This window comes from Mustela erminea, chromosome 19 (genome assembly GCF_009829155.1).
Source record: "Mustela erminea isolate mMusErm1 chromosome 19, mMusErm1.Pri, whole genome shotgun sequence".
NCBI lineage: Eukaryota > Metazoa > Chordata > Mammalia > Carnivora > Mustelidae > Mustela > Mustela erminea.
The window spans coordinates 15,035,683-15,049,533 of NC_045632.1; the positions used below are offsets into that span (position 1 = coordinate 15,035,683).

At 41.1% G+C, this 13,851-nt stretch overlaps 1 pseudogene; it reads left to right on the plus strand.

Annotated features, from left to right (window-relative positions):
* Positions 1-3,585: 3,585 nt before the first annotated feature.
* LOC116578843 lies at positions 3,586-9,180 on the plus strand (annotated as a pseudogene).
* Positions 9,181-13,851: the final 4,671 nt, after the last annotated feature.

The window sequence follows — 13,851 nt, forward strand, 5'->3', positions numbered from 1 at the left end:
GAACGCCTGGGTGGCTCAGTGGGTTAAAGCCTCTACCTTTGGCTCAGGTCATGATCTCAGGGTCCTGGGATCAAGCCCCACATTGGGCTCTCTGCTCAACAGGGAGTCTGCTCCCTCCCGCCTGCCTCTGCCTGCCTCTCTGCCTACTTGTGACCTCTAGCTGTCAAATAAATAAATAAAATCTTTTAAAAAATTAAAAAAAATAAAAAAGAAATCGAAGATGAGAAAAACCCCTTTGATATTACCTATGCATTTCCCATTTGCAGCACACATTATTTATTTGTGTAAATCTAGGTTTCCATCTGCTATCATTTTTACTCCATTCGAAGAACTTCCTTTAACTTTTCTTCCAGTAAATGTCTTTTGGTGATAAATTCTGTTTTTGTTCATCAGAGAAAGTCTTTGTTTTTATTTATTAGTTGGAAAGTCTTTAAATTCCTTTGAGAGAGATATTTTTTTTGGGTGTAAAAGTCTAGGTTGACAGTTTTTCCCCCTTTCAGCTCTGTAAAAATATAATTCAATTCTCTTAGGGTCTGTGTAAATTCTGATTAGAAATCATTAATGTTTCTTATTTTTGTTCCTCTTCTTCTTCTTCTTTTTTTATTTTATTTTAGGCAGAGAGGCAGGCAGAGAGAGAGGGAGGAAGCAGGCTCTCTGCCAAGCTGACCCTGAGATGATGACCTGAGCCAAAGGCAGAGGCTTTAACCCTCTGAGCCACCCAGGTGCCCCTCCTCTTCTTTTTTATCTTATCTTTTTTTTCATTAATGTATAATGTATTATTTGTTTCAGGGGTACAGGTCTGTGATTCATCAGTCTTACACAATTTACAGCACTTACCATAGTGCATACCCTCCCCAGTGTTCATCATCCAGCCACCCCATCCTTCCCTCTACCCCTAACAACCCTCAGTTTGCTTCCTGAGATTAAGAATCTCTTATGGTTTGTCTCCCTCTCTGGTTTTGTCTTGTTTCATTTCTCCCTCCCTTCCCCTGTGATCCTCTGTCTTGTTTCTCAAATTCCTCATATCAGTGAGATCGTATGATAATTGTCTTTCTCTGATTGACTTATTTCACTTAGCATATAGCCTCTACTTCCATCCATGTCGTTGAGATGGCAAGATTTCAAGTTTTTTGATGGCTGCATAATATTCTATTGTGTATAGATCCCACATCTTCTTTTCCATTGATCTCTCCTTTTGGGCTGGTCATAACTTGAACACCTTCCAGCTTTGAATGAGCTCTGGGAAGTGTTTAGTTCATAGATACCTATCTTTTGTATGTGTGACCTTATGGAGTTTCACCCTATGCACATACAATTTAGTATTCAGCAAAGACTCTGGTGGAATCCCATGCAGATTTCTGGGGCCCTTTTTCTGCATAGCTCCCTATTCTCTCTTATCGTCTCTAGAGCCTATTACATACATATTCTTAGTTTTCTTTCTTTCTTTTTTTTTTAAGATTTTATTTATTTGAGGGAGAGTGAGAGAGGGCATGAGTGAGGGAGGGAGGAGAGGAAGAGGGGCAAACAGAATCCCTGCCAAGCAGGGAGCCCAAGGTGGGGCTCAATCCCAGGGTCCTGGGATCATGACCTGAGCTGAAGGCAGATGCTTAACTGACTGAGCCACCTGGGCTCCCCACATACTCTTTTTTCTGTCATATCAATTCATCCCAATATTTCTTTTTTCTCTCTGTAATTTGCTGGTCAGTCTTTTGTTGATACCACTATCCTTAATTCTTTTCTTATTTCATCACCCTGACCTAGAAAAACCTCAGCATTAATTGAATCTAGTGTCCATTTTCCCCCTGTGTCTACAACTATGGCAATTTTGTACAGCTGAATACACAACTTGGTAGACTGGTGTCAGCATAAATGTTTCATTGGAAATAGCCTGAATTCCTCCTGTGATTCTGCCCAGCAGATCCCTTCTGTTTCATCTTTCAACTCTTTCTATCATTATCTGCTGCTGGGCTTTCAAATATTCTCAGCCATCCTCAGATCTTTATGCTTCTTCCTCCCTTTTAAAATATGCTTGTCTCCTACATCATAGAGAGGTTGAAGTGATCTGTTGAGAAATCCCTGTGTTTCCTTCCACAATTCAGAATGATCCTCACTTTAGACACATTCTATTTTTTTTTTAAGTTTTATTTATTTAACTAATCTCTATACTCCGCTGGGGCTTGAGCTCATGACCCCGAGATCAAGACTCAAATGCCCCCCTGACTGAGCTAGCCAGGTGCCCCATGCCCATTCTTTTTTCCTACACTTATGTTAAGTGATGAATTCCTTTTTAAAACTAAGATTAGGGGCGCCTGGGTGGCTCAGTGTTAAGTTTCTGCCTTCAGCTCAGGTCATGATCCCAGGGTCTTGGAATTGGGCCCCGCATCAGGCTCCCTGCTCAGTGGGAAGCTTACTTCTCCCTCTCCCACTACCCCTGCTTGTGTTCCCTCTCTCACTGTGTCTCTCTCTGTTAAATAAATAAATAAAATCTTAAAACAAAAAAAAACCCCTAAGATTAATTTTTTTGCTAATGCACTGGTCCAGTGTTTCTTCTCCTCCTCCTTCTTCTTACTTAGTAATGGGCTTTGATTTAATTAATATTAAATATGTCTCTTTACTGTAATCCAACAAATCCAATCTACCAGCTCTTACCCATCAGTATTTAAACTCTCTCTCTTCCCCATGAAGTTCTGGTGACTCTCTCACAGTTACATTTATTGGTAGAGTGATCTGTACTCCCCTCCATTGCCTCACTCCCATACACTGAGTGCATAGTAAATTGGCCTTCTGTCACACAGCCCCATTGCACTTATTTTATCTTTTTTAAAAATATATTTTATTTATTTATTTGACAAAGAGAGAGAGGGATCACAAGTAGACAGAGCAGCACAGAGAGAGAGAGCGAGGGGGAAGCAGGCTCCCTGCTGAGAAGAGTTCCCCAGGCTGGGCTTGGTCCCAGGACTCTGGGATCATGACCTGAGCTGAAGGCAGAGGCTTAACCCACTGAGCCACCCAGGCATCCCTGTTTTGTCTTTTAAAATGGGTCTCTGTCAATACCTATTGCCTTGTTTATTTAGTTTTTTAAATTTTCATGTATTTATTTTAAGTAATCTCTACACCCAAGGTGGGGCTCAAACTCACAACCCTAAGATCAAGAGTCACACACTCTTCCAACCGAGCCAGCCAGGTGCCCCTCTTCTGTCTTGTTCAGATATCCTGCATGCTCCTTCCTTGGAAGGCCTCTTGTTTTCCCTACCAAACCTTTGATAGGTGGAAGTCATTCAGGCCTGTGAGAGATTTTCCAAAGATAAGGCAGAGTCCTATGTTATTCTCTAAGCCCTCACTGTTTAATGACCTCACAATTATTTGACCTCATCCCGGTAGGGAACACAGAAAAATATTTTCTTCCTGCTCCCTCTGATAGCATCTTGCGATATTCTCTTGAAACACTGATAATTAATTTGGGTAATTAGTATGCTGAGAAAAAAATGTTTAGAGATTTTTCTTGGAGACACTGTCATTGATGCTAGAAATAACATAATAATCACAGCTCTAAAGAGATTAGGTCAGTAAAACCAAGCCTGTAACTGAGGGTTCAGCTTTTCCCTCCCATGACAAATCTGGTAAACTTTGGGTTTACCGTCTTCTAACAAAGGTTGCTCAGGTGAGTGGAGTTTTAGTTCAGATTTAGAAACTGGGAGAAAAGAGGGGTGGATATTCAGAGATGGGAATCTGCACAGCATCTGGACAATACTGCCTTTTCACAAGTACACACAAGAATACATGTAGAGCCTGCCTTACTGGGAAAGGATGTTCTCTAATCATTTGGAGATTCTCTTCCCCTTGCCCACTTGCCTACAGTGTCTCCTTGATTCTTTCTCTGCATTAGTTCTGCCCCAATTTTTACTTCTGTTCTTTGATTAAACCTTAGTCTGAGATTCCTTAAGTGTGGAATCAAAATGAATTAAATATATAATAGGGAAAGTTAGAGGCCTGATGCATAACATAGAATGTCTTAAATAAATATTAGAATGTCTTAAATAAATATTAACATCTTCGGTTTCCACTGGACCTTGTCCGAATGAGACTGAATTTGGGTAATTTATTTATATGGGAGAGTGCTACGTGTGCACAGCATGAAAAATTTAAAAACATTGTCTGCATCTTAATTAGATTGGTACACCAAAAAATTATATCTTATTGTAGGTTCTGATCTTTTAACAAAATAATACACCTTGGAACACATGCCAGACCCAATTACGGAAGAAGGCATGCTTACCCGTGACTATCTCACAGCTGGGTTCTCATTTGCAATAGCATACTTGGAACCAAAACCAAAATTCTGAGACGTGGTATATTGTTCTTACAGTCAGACATCTGATGTGGATCCTTCTTTCTGCTCTCTGTTCCAGGGACATAAAAATCCTGAAAGCAAATATGACCGATCAGGACCATGGCTAGCACAGGGTCAGTGCTCACAGGGTCTTAAGGATTTGGTTCAATCTCACCGAACCTTGGGGGACATGGACTTTAGGAAGCCATTTTCACACTTTTTTGCTCAAGCACAGAGCCTATACAGAATTCATCAGCAGCCGCCGTATTCCCTTGGTCAGCAGCACCTCTGCTGCTATTTCTTTTTTTTTTTTTTTTAAGATTTTATTTATTTATTTGACAGATAGAGATCACAAGTAGTCAGAGGCAGGCAGAGAGAGAGGAGGAAGCAGGCTCCCCCCTGAGCAGAGAGCCAGATGCGGGACTTGATCCCAGGATCCTGAGATCACGACCTGAGCTGAAGGCAGCAGCTTAATCCACTGAGCCACCCAGGCGCCCGTCTGCTGCTATTTCTATCTGCGTGTATGTGTCTGGTTCCTGCTCTTTCCTTTTCCCTGAAATTTATTTGACTGTTAATATTTGATTTGACAATGCAACTTTATACTTCCCAAATCATCCACCAATTATTCTGCTCCCTCATACCAAATGGCTGTTTTCTAATTTGTTGAATTTTCTATTTATTTATAATTTTTAATAATTTTATGTATTATAGAATTATAGATTCTATAGATAATAGAATTATTCTAGTTAATAATTATATTAATAGTTATAGTTGATAATTATACCAATAATTATAATCTATAGATAATAGACATATTATAGAATTATAAATAATTCTATTTATTTATAATTTTTAATATTACATAATAATTACATATTTATAATTTTTTCTGGACACTTCATCCTGATCCATTGATATATTTGACTGGTTTTCAATTGTACCCACACTTTATTTTTTTTTAAATTTTTCTTAAAGATTTTATTTATTTATTTGACAGAGATCACAAGTAGGCAGAGAGGCAGGCAGAGAGAGAGGAGGAAGCAGGCTCCCTGCTGAGCAGAGAACCCGATGTGGGGCTCGATCCCAGGATTCTGGGATCATGACCCGAGCCGAAGGCAGAGGCTTTAACCCACTGAGCCACCCAGGTGCCCCTGTACCCACACTTTAATTGCTGTAATAAGTTCTAGGAAATCAGGTAAGCAATCCATTGTTATTATTATTTTAAAAAAATGAATCAGTTTCTGTATGTTTGAAAATTTTGGTAATAAAGTATTGGGGAAAATGACTTGGATTTTCTTGTACAATTATAGCTAAATTTCGAGATTAATTTCCCAATTCTCCCCAAAGCTGTCTTGCTATTTTGACTGACATTGAACTGAATCTACACATTTGAAGAAGTTTCAAGAGTTGAATCTATACCTTTGAGGAAGTTTCAAATCTTGAGGCATTATATCTTCCCATCCAGGAACATGCGATGAATTCCACTCATTCAAGACTTTTTAAATGCTATTTATTATTATTTTTTTTTACTTTTATATTTCTAGCACATTACTGATCTAGTTTGGTTCCAAGATTTGAAAAGTGTTTATTCATAATATATCTTAAATTTTTAAAAAGATTTTATTTATTTACTTGACAGAGAGAGACAACAGTGAGAGAGGAAACACAAGCAGGGGGAGTGGGAGAGGGAGAAGCAGGCTTCCCGCTGAGCAGGGAGCCTGATGCGGGGCTCAATCCCAGGGTCCTGGGATCATGACCTGAGCTGAAGGCAGGGGCTTAATGACTGAGCTACTCAGGTGCCCCTATATTTTAAATTTTTGCATACTTGTGTAACATTTAAGCAAATTACTATCTTATTACTTCTAAAATATTTCAGCATGCTCTTCAAATGTTACACATAAAAATGATCTAATTTTCAAAGAGAAATAACTTTTTCCTGCCATTTTGTTGACCAAGTCAGAAAAATAATGAATTGTGTGCATGAGTTCACGTTAGTCATTTTCCCCCCTTGAAATGAGATTGTTTCTAATATTCATTGTCATATTAATCGTGGGTAGTCTCGGAATATATCTTCCTTAATGTTGTATTATTATTAAGATATACTGCTCATCCAGTTTAGGTCCTTGATTCAGAGTTGTATTAAAAAATTACATAGGGGGACACCTGGTGGCTCAGTTAAGTGTCTGCCTTCACCTCAAGTCATGATCCCAGGGTCCTTGGATCAAGTCCCACATCGGGCTCCTTGCTCAGTGGGAAGCCTGCTTCTACTTCGCCTGTTGCTCCCCCTGCCTGTGCATGCTCTCTCTCCCTGACAAAAAATTACATTGGTTTATAAAAACATAACATTTGACAGAGGGTATTTGATAGGATCCAGTGCAACATAAGCTACTTGAATACCTATCTCTCAGATAGATTAGGCTTTTACATAAACAAAACCAAGCAAATGCTCAAATCAAGCAAGAACATGCAGTTTCAAGTAACACAATTAGTGAACTTAAAGCATTATTTTTTAACAGATTTTATTTATTTGTTTGACAGACAGAGAGAGAGAGAGAAAAAAAACGCACAAGCAGGGGTAGCAGCAGGCAGAGGGAGAGGGGGAAGCAGACTCCTCACAGAGCAGGGAGCCTGATGGGGGCTCAGTCCTAGGACCCTGTGATCATGACCTCAGCTGAAGACAGATGCTTAACTGACTGAATCACCCAGGCGCCCCTTAATGCACTATTTTTAACAATTACGTGGAGGATATGCATTCTGTGTTAAAAAACCTGTCAATGTAAAGAACATATTGAAATGACTTTTGGCGTGAAAATAATGACTCTATTCATATTTGTTTATTCATGTAATAGATATTAATTGACTGCCTACTAGTAACAGAGTGTTCTAGACCCTGGATATGGACTGAAAACATGGAGACAAGACCCCTGCTTTCATGGCTCTCATAGTTCTTTTGGAGGAAATGGTCTTCCTTTGATAGAAATAAGGTTATCCAATAAGATCATTTCAGTTGTTATAAGTACCACAAGAGATATAGTAGGTGATGAGGAGAAAAGAAAACTTCAGGGTTAGGATTTTTGTGCATGACAAGAGGATAGGTTTCCCAGAAAGGAGTTTTTAAAGAAATTATGGTAAGAACTGTAGTTCACTTGACTTGAAGACACTCATGTGTTCTTTCTGTTTCTCTCCAGGTGCTACGGACCTGAGCAAAATCATACCTCAGTCATGACCTTCAGTCCCCGAAGCAATGATTTTTGCTAACTTGACAATAGGTATGGTCATCCTTGCTCAAACTGGAATAAGGATTGTGGGTAATGCTTTACTCTGTTGTCATGTCTGCTCTCTTTTTAGGAGACCTAGATTGAGACCATTAATGCAAATAATCAACCATCTTGCTTTAGCCAATACTTTGATCCTTCTTTGTGGAGGAATCCCTTTGACAATGGTAACCTTTGGGTTGAAATATTTCCGATATGATGTCATACATAAACTTATCTTTTATTTTCAGAGTTGCCTAGGGAAATTCTCTTAGCATCACCTGTCTTTTGGGTGGTTTCGGGCCTCGAGTATTGACCCTACAAACTATAGATGGGCAGAACTCAAATTCAAATCCCCAAAGCACATTAATTCACCATGTGTCCCAAGTTGGATGTTTCATTGGCTGATAAATAGCATTGCTCCCATGAAAGAAACTGGACCAAAGACTAGCAGAAATATCAGTGTGAAATAAAATCTGGGGTATTGCCCTAATTGGTTGATTAATGCAATTACAGAATCAACACATTTAATTATTTTCACCTCTGTTGCTGTTACTTGCTTGGGATTCATGATATGGGCCAGTGGGTACATGATATTTTTCCTTCACAGGCACCAACAGCAAGTGCAACACATTCTCAGCACTAGACAATCCTCCCAAATATCCCCAGAGACCAGAGCCATGAAAACTATCCTAAGACTTGTGAGCCATTTTTCTATATTTCATTCTCTCTCTTCTGGTTTTGAAATGCATGCTTATCTTTTTGAAAACCACCCATTGTGGCTTGTGAACACCAGTGTGCTTCTAGCATCTTGTTTTCCAACCCTCAGTCCCTTTTTGCTCTTAAAAAGGGACCCTCATATCTCCAGCTTCTGCTGTTCCTGCTCGAGGAAGTTGTAGAATTCACCCAACTACTGACAGTCTTCTAGAACATTCATTCACCCATGGATCTCCTACTGTCAAGTATGTGAAGTGTATTCTCGGCACCACTGACGTGTGTTAGACACAGTGGTGAACAGCAAGGGTATTTGCTCCAATGAAGTCGGTGGGGAATCCAGACGTCAGACAAATAATGGTAGAATTGCAGTCGCGTGGATTGGTGCACTGAGGAACTCAGGACAGCATGTTTTAGGACTGTGGAAAGCTTCCCTTTGCTTAGGCTGCTCCCTGAGCATTTTGGAGGAAGTTTGCCAGCCTTAGTGGGTGTTTTAGGTAAACAGAAAAGTGTGTCTGGACACCATTTGCAGGAAGGAACAGAAAACATACAAAGAACTGAAGGAAACCCCATGTACCTTGTATGCCAAGAGCAAGGGACTTCGGCATGATCGAAGTACGGATGACAATTAGCTAGGTCTTACAGATTAGGTGAAGAATTTGTATCATGACTCTCAACAGTCGTTTCAGACAATTTAAGGATTTTCATCTAGGAGAAAGGAGGCATTAAAAGAAAACGTCTAATTTGCATACCCATTCTGAGCATGGTTTATTGAGTTGAGCAACAGTGGCTTTGAGAGGCAGATACGGGAGACTGTTGAGGTCCACCAGGTGAGAGAGGACTATTCTTCTGATAAAGATGATGAAAATGAACATGAGGGGGAGCAGCACATGGACTTGAGAAAAACTTCCTTAGAAAGAAGGAAGCAGAGGCACCTGGGTGGCTCAGTGGGTTGAGCCTCTGCCTTCGGCTCAGATCATGATGTCAGGGTCCTGGGATTGAGCCCCGCATCGGGCTCTCTGCTCACTGGGGAGACTGCGTCCACCCCCTCTCTGCTTGCCTCTCTGCCTACTTGTGATCTCTGTCTGTCAAATAAATAAATAAATGAAATCTTTGGGGGAAAAAAAAAAAGAGAGAAAGAAAGAAACACTGAGCTTAGTGATCATCTTACCAATAGTTATTTAAGGCTGCTGTGGACAGTGGCTCACCATTCTCCGGAGACATGGGCACCTGGAGGGATTGTGGTGGTGTGTCTCGATCCTGAGAAATTGGGAAGGGTCCTTGGGGTGCAGAAATACCGCACATTCTTTTTAGCATGTGGCGTGTGTTGTGTCTCTAAGGCATCCACTTCATGGATGTGTCTGGTGAGGTATCACACACGTATACATGAGCCGGGGACAAAGGGAAGGCTTGCTTTGTGGATACACATTTGGGTGCCAACAACATATATCGGTACTAGGGACTTAGGTAGGGTTAAAATAAAAGGAGGAGCAGTTTGAGAGTGGAGAGAATATGCCTGAGAACTTAGTAACAAGTTAGCTTCATTTAAAGATCTGATAGAGGACATAGATCTACACTTCTACTCTGTTCATTCCTTTATTCATTCATTTTAACGAGAATATTCAATGCTCCTTTACTATATGTCTGGCACTGTTATAGGCAATGTTTCAGATATGAACATATAGTTATAGATCTGATAGGAAGAAATAGTGGTCCTTATGGAGTTTATATTCTACTGCGAGTGTCAGAAAATATTAAATGGATACCATAGTATTTCAGCTGTTGCTAAGTGCTCTATTGAAAACTAATGAGTAGGAGGGGGACAAGGAATGCCCTGGGTGATTCAGGTTTAGTGGGGTTTTTTTGTTTTTTGTTTTTTAAGATTTTATTTATTTATTTATTCGAGAGAGAGAGTGTGTACGTGCTCATGAGTGGGGGTGGGTAGAGGGGGAGGGAGAGGTAAACAGAATCTTTTCTTTTTCTAAAAGATTTTATTTATTTATTTGACAGAGAGAAAAAGATCACAAGTAAGCAGAGAGGCAGGCAGAGAGAGGGGGGAAGCAGGCTCCCCACTGAGCAGAGAGCCCGATGCAGGGCTCAATCCCAGGACCCTGAGACCATGACCTGAGCTGAAAGCAGAGGCTTAACCCACTGAGCCACCCAGGCGCCCCTAAGATTAAGATTAAGATTCATCAGAGAGAATCTTAAGCAGACTTCCCCTGAACGTGGAGCCCAACGTGGGGCTTGATCTCATGACCTTGAGATCATAACCTGAGCAGAAACCAAGAGTTGGGCGCCCAACTGACTGAGCCGCCCTGGCACCCCCTGTAGGTGGTTCAGTTTTCAATAATCTGGTCAGGAGATCCTTCCTGAGAGTGTGATATTTGAGCAGAGACTTGAAGGACTGAGGGAGGACGTGATGCATACAGCCTTTGGCAAGAACATAGAGGGTAGAGCGGATAGGTAGGGGAAAGATGGAGCAAGGGCAGTTATTGGTGCGTTTAGGGAATAGGAAGGTGACCAGAGGGGCTGTGGGGGGACTGGGGAATGAGCCACAGGAAGAGTTTAAAGTGCCAGCTTATATGAAGTATTGTAGGTAGTGTAACTATTTTGACTTTTTTAGGGAGCCACTAGATATTTTTGAACAGAGGAATGACATGGCCCTCTTTATCTTCTGAAAGAAAGATGATGGTGGTTTTCTACTCTACCAGTTCCAAGAACTCCCTTTCCCTAATGGTTTCAGGATGGGCTTGGCGGAGGCGATGTTTGTGCCATATTTGGAAGCTGGAAGAGAAGCAGTAGCCATATGCTCTGAAGGGCAGTGTGGGCCCAGGTGCTGCTGCAGCTCCCCACGGGGCTGCTCATCTGCTGACTCAGCGGTGGGCACGGGGCCCCAGCTCCTGCCAGGACCTTGTTCAGCTCCTCCCAGCACTGTGCCAGGTGTGTGTGCAGCCCAGGACTCGGTGCCCGCTTCTGCATGTCGCCCACATTGTAGGAGGTGGAGGTCGTGAGGCACCGACTTGGGTCCCAATTTGTCCTCGCCCTTTCCTATTTCACACCCAGCTTTTATGGCCTGTGTGGCCTGTCAACCTGCAGCGACCTCAGGCCCACCCCTGGACCTGTGTGGCATCCCGTAGACTCCCACAACGGTGAGAGGTCTAATCCTTATTTTAAGAAAACCTCCTATTCCATTCCCCTCCTATTCCATTCCCCTTCCAGTGGTTCTACTTCTCTGATTGACTCCAACCTGAAACAACGATGTTCCTCCTGGGTTCTTGCTTGGGAGATCAAAGGACACAAGAAGGCAAATTTGCTTATATTTTTACACATTTGCTTTTTTCCCTTTCTGAGGCAGTTACAATTCCCAGGCAAATAGGAGTCTTTTTTAAAAAATTATTTTATTAATTTATTTGAGAAAGAGTGAGAGCGAGAGAGATCACAGAGTGAGGGGGAGAAGCAGACTCACCACTGAGCAGGGAGCCCAATGTGGGGCTCAATCCCAGGACCCTGAGATCATGACCTGAGCCGAAGGCAGCCTGTTAACTGACTGAGCCAGTCAGGTGCCCTTAAATGACATCACTTTTAAAGTTTCTTTGTTAAAAAAAAAAAGTAAAGTTTCTTTGTTGGTAGTATTTAGAAAGTACATAGAAATAAAGTCAGCATTGTATTTTGAATTTGAGTCCAGCAACATTGCTAAATTATAGTATATTGCTTAATTTTTTTTAAAGATTTTATTTATTTATTTGACAGAGAGAAATCACAAGTAGATGGAGAGGCAGGCAGAGAGAGAGAGAGAGAGGGAAGCAGGCTCTCTGCTGAGCAGAGAGCCCGATGCGGGACTCGATCCCAGGACTCTGAGATCATGAGCCAAAGGCAGCGGCTTAACCCACTGAGCCACCCAGGCGCCCCGTATATTGCTTAATTTTTAAAAAAGATTTTATTTATTTATTTGACAGAGAGAGAGATCACAAGTAGGCAGAGAAGCAGGCCAGAGAGTGAAAGGAGGAGGAAGCAGGCTCCCTGCCGAGCAGAGAGCCCGATGTGGGACCCGATCCCAGGACACTGAGATCATGACCTGAGCTGAAGGCAGAGGCTTAACCCACTGAACCACCCAGGTGCCCAGGATATTGCTTTATATTCCATTTTATTTTCTATGTGCACCATGTTGTCATCTGCAGATATAACAAGTTTATTCATTTTCATCTAATCTATATGCCTTTTATTCATTTGCCTTGCCTTAAATTCATTGGCAGAACCTCTAACAACATGGTGAGAATGGACATATTTAGTTAATTCTGATGTTAGGGGGGAAAGCTTTCCATTTTCATCATTAATTATAATAACTCATCATTGTGATTGGCTGTAGAGATTTTCGATGTTATTGTAAGAATAAAGAGGTTTTCTTCGGTTCTCACTTTGCTAAGAATTTTGCATTTCTTGAATAAACCCCATTTGGTTGTGATATATTTTTTTAAAAAGATTTTATTTATTTATTTGACAGACAGAGATCACAAGTAGGCAGAGAGGCAGGCAGAGAGAGAGGAAGAAGCAGGCTCCCCGCTGAGCAGAGAATCTGATGCGGGGCTTGATCCCAGGACCCTAGGATCATGACCTGAGCAGAAAGCAGAGGCTTTAACCCATTGAGCCACCCAGGCACCCCGGTTGTGATATATTTTTTATTTTTTCTTGATTTATTGGTATTTTGATAAGGAGTTCTGCATCTATGTTTATGAGGTGCATTTTGAAATGTCCTTATCAGGTTTGGTATCAAAATTGCTGGATTTTTACAATGAGTTGCAGTGTTTCCTTCTTTCTGTTCTCTGGAAGAATTTATGTAAGACTAATATTATTTCTTTATTAAATGTCTAGAATTCCCTGGTGAAGCAATCAGGCATGGAGTTTCCTTGTGGAAAAAATTTAAAACAGTGGTCCAATTTCTTTAATAGTGCTAGGAGAATTCAGACTTTCTAATTCTTCTTGTATCAATTTTTATAGGTTTTATTTTTCAAGAAAATTGGTCATTGAACTAAGTTTTCAAATATTGAGAAGTTGTTTATTGGATTCTCATTATCTTCAAAAATGTGTGGAGAGGGACACCTGGTTGGGACAGTTGGTTAAGCATCTGCCTTTGGCTCAGGTCACAATCCCAGGGTCCTAGGATCAAGTCCCATGTTGGGCTCCTTGCTCAGGGTGGAGTCTCTGCCCTTCCTCCCTGCTCATGCTCCCTCTCTCTCACTCTTGCATTCTCTCTCTCAAATAAATAAATAAAATCTTAAAAAAAAAAGAAATTGTGGTCATTTATTCCATTTCTTGATGCATACTTGACAACAGCAAAATCCTTACCTTTCCTCCTTAATATGACGAGTGAGTACTGTTACTATAAGTGTCCTTGGAAAGCCCTTGCAAATTAATCTGACTGTTGCAATAGCAATTTGCAATTGACACGTATATATGGCATTGCGAGGAGAGTGACTTTGTCAAAGAATAAAAGAGGCAAATGCGGTGACTCCTATCACCTACCTCTCTGCGGACTTCACTTGTTTAGCTTGTGTT